The following is a 2,766-nucleotide window of genomic DNA, read 5'->3' on the forward strand; positions in this document are numbered from 1 at the left end:
TGCCCTCAATACTTGGTCGGGGCTCCTTTTGCATCAATTACTGCATCAATGCGGCAATGTGGCATGGAGGCGATCAGCCTGTGGCCCTGCTGAGGTGTTATGGAAGCCCAGGTTGCTTTGATAGCAGCCTTCAGCTCGTCTGCATTGTTGGGTCTGGTGTCTCTCATCTTCCTCTTGACAATACCCCATAGATTCTCTATAATAGATTCTCTATGGGGTTAAGGTCAGACGAGTTTGCTGGCCAATCAAGCACAGTGATACTGTTGTTTATAAACCTGGTATTGGTACTTTTGGCAGTGTGGACAGGGGCCAAGTCCTGCTGGAGAATGACATTTCCATCTAGAAAAAGCTTTTCAGCAGAGGGAAGCATGAAGTGCTCTAAAATTTCCTGGTAGATGGCTGCGCTGACTTTGGTCTTGATAAAACACAGTGGACCTACACCAGCAGATGACATGGCTCCCCAAACCATCACTGATTGTGGAGACTTCACACTAGACCTCAAGCAGCTTGGATTGTGGCCTCTCCACTCTTCCTCCAGACTCTGGGACCTTGATTTCCAAATGAAAATTGGAACTCTGGGACCTTGTGGAGTGTGTCAATGACTGCCTTCTGGACATCTGTCAAGTCAGCAGTTTTCCCCATGATTGTGGAGCCTACTGAAACAGACTAAGGGACCTTTTTTAACGCTTAGGAAGCCTTTGCAGGTGTTTTTTTGTTAATTATTTTAATTTACTGAGATAATGACTTTTGTGTTTTCATTGTCTGTAAGCCATAATCATCAACATTAACAGAAATAAACACTTGAAATAGATCACTCTGTTTGTAATGATTCTATATAATATATGAGTTTCACTTTTGTATTGAAGAACTGAAATAAATTAACTTTTTGATGATATTCTAATTTAATGAGATGCGCCTGTATACCTAAGATAGGTAAAGAAGCTGTAATCTTGGCTCTAACCTCCACCAATTGTCATGCACCACTAAACACAGAATGTAATAAACCAGCAGCAAATATTACATACCATTTACCCTTCACAGGCTGAGACCCACCTGCCACCAGTCCCTACCACTTACAACTGAGCAAACACAACTCTGAGCCCCATTTTTTTTTCTTTTGGTCTGTGTGGAAAAGAAATGCATCATGTACTTATTCTAGTCCGTTTTACAGACCAAAATAATGCATGCAATGTAAACGCAGCTCCGGCACCCATCCGCAAAAAGGACAAGCACACGGAGCCAAGCACGTCCATAATTTTTCTATAAGGCCATCTGAACCCCGTTGAGAAGCTGTTACCAGATTTATGCTGCCCGAACTACCGGCAGTATCAGAGCCTCGCTGCACGATCGCAGTCAGGTATGTATCACCCTGAAATGCTCCAGCGTTTTAAAAAAAAAACACATTGTTTGAAAAGCTATCAATATCATCTGAACTTGTAAAGTCACACATGAAAGACATAAGGCCCTGGACCAAAAAGGATATACAAACTGTGTAGGGAAATACTCCACAAAAATCAATATTATTCCTAAAAGAATATGGAGTCACAAATCCATCAGGTAGAGCAAACGATTTTGTTTATTAAATATAAAAAATGACACAATATATCACAAAATATGATAAAAACAAAGGTCAAGTATGAAGATGGGCACAGTCTTGCCACATTATACATGGAGGGGCAGCACAGCTGGGAATCAATATTCAACAGTCATAGTGACTGTGAGTGATATACCAGAAACTCATAGTATTTAAGTATATAAGGGACTCAATACAGGTATAAGTAAACATATGTCAAACACAAATATGGAGATCAGTGGTAACTCATTAGTATAGTAAGATAGCATAGAAATCCCACTACAACATCAATATCCCCAATGTCAGTGCATACCCATTGCTCTGTGTGCCAGATCTTATGCCTGCAACACCGACACGCGTTTCACATGGGCTTCCTCAGGGGTGGTCATGAACTGCGTGGAGGCTCTTATGAAGTACTATTCTGTCAGGTGTAGATAATTTAGCCGCATTAAGAGTCACATGGGCGTCAGCATTCACGAAGTGCGTGCATCGCTTCCGGCAACCAGGAGACATGGCGGGTCAGAAGGAAATCCCCTGTGACATAATTGGTCGGCACGCATCTCCCAAAGATGCTGTTAGCAATGCACAAGGCAGATAAATAAATAAAAATAATAATGAAGCAAATACCATGAATATTGATAAGAAAAAAGTAATCATAAAAAAAAGGTGAAGAGAAGGAAGGACAATGAAAAAAAAGAGGGCAGATGAAACAATATAATAAGATATAATGGAAAACAAGAATACCATAGTGCTCAATCACAGTTAAGACATACAGTATCATGTATAGTAGAACATACACATATTCCCATAAGCTTGTTATGTATATCACATGTGTCAATCACGTACAGAAAAATACTGTTGTCAATAAAATTAAGTTCACAATGGAATGACGGGTGCTCAGATTGGTGAGAGGGAGACCACAGTAGTCATCAGGAGATCTTCATATGGAAGAGGAGATGGACTAAACAATATACAGTTAAAATCCAAAAAAAGGGATATGACATATTATAAAAAGGGAACAAAACACAATTTTTCATTTATTTTACTCACTTATATAGCGCCATTAATTCCACGGTGCTTTATAGACATCATAATCACTGTCCCCATTGGGGCTCATAATCTAGATTCCCTATCTCTGTGTTTGGAGTGTGGGAGGAAACCGGAGAACCCGGAGGAAACCCACACAAACACGG

This window comes from Phyllobates terribilis, unplaced genomic scaffold (assembly GCF_046119375.1).
Source record: "Phyllobates terribilis strain yellow unplaced genomic scaffold, ASM4611937v1 Scaffold_11__3_contigs__length_659146591, whole genome shotgun sequence".
Lineage (NCBI taxonomy): Eukaryota > Metazoa > Chordata > Amphibia > Anura > Dendrobatidae > Phyllobates > Phyllobates terribilis.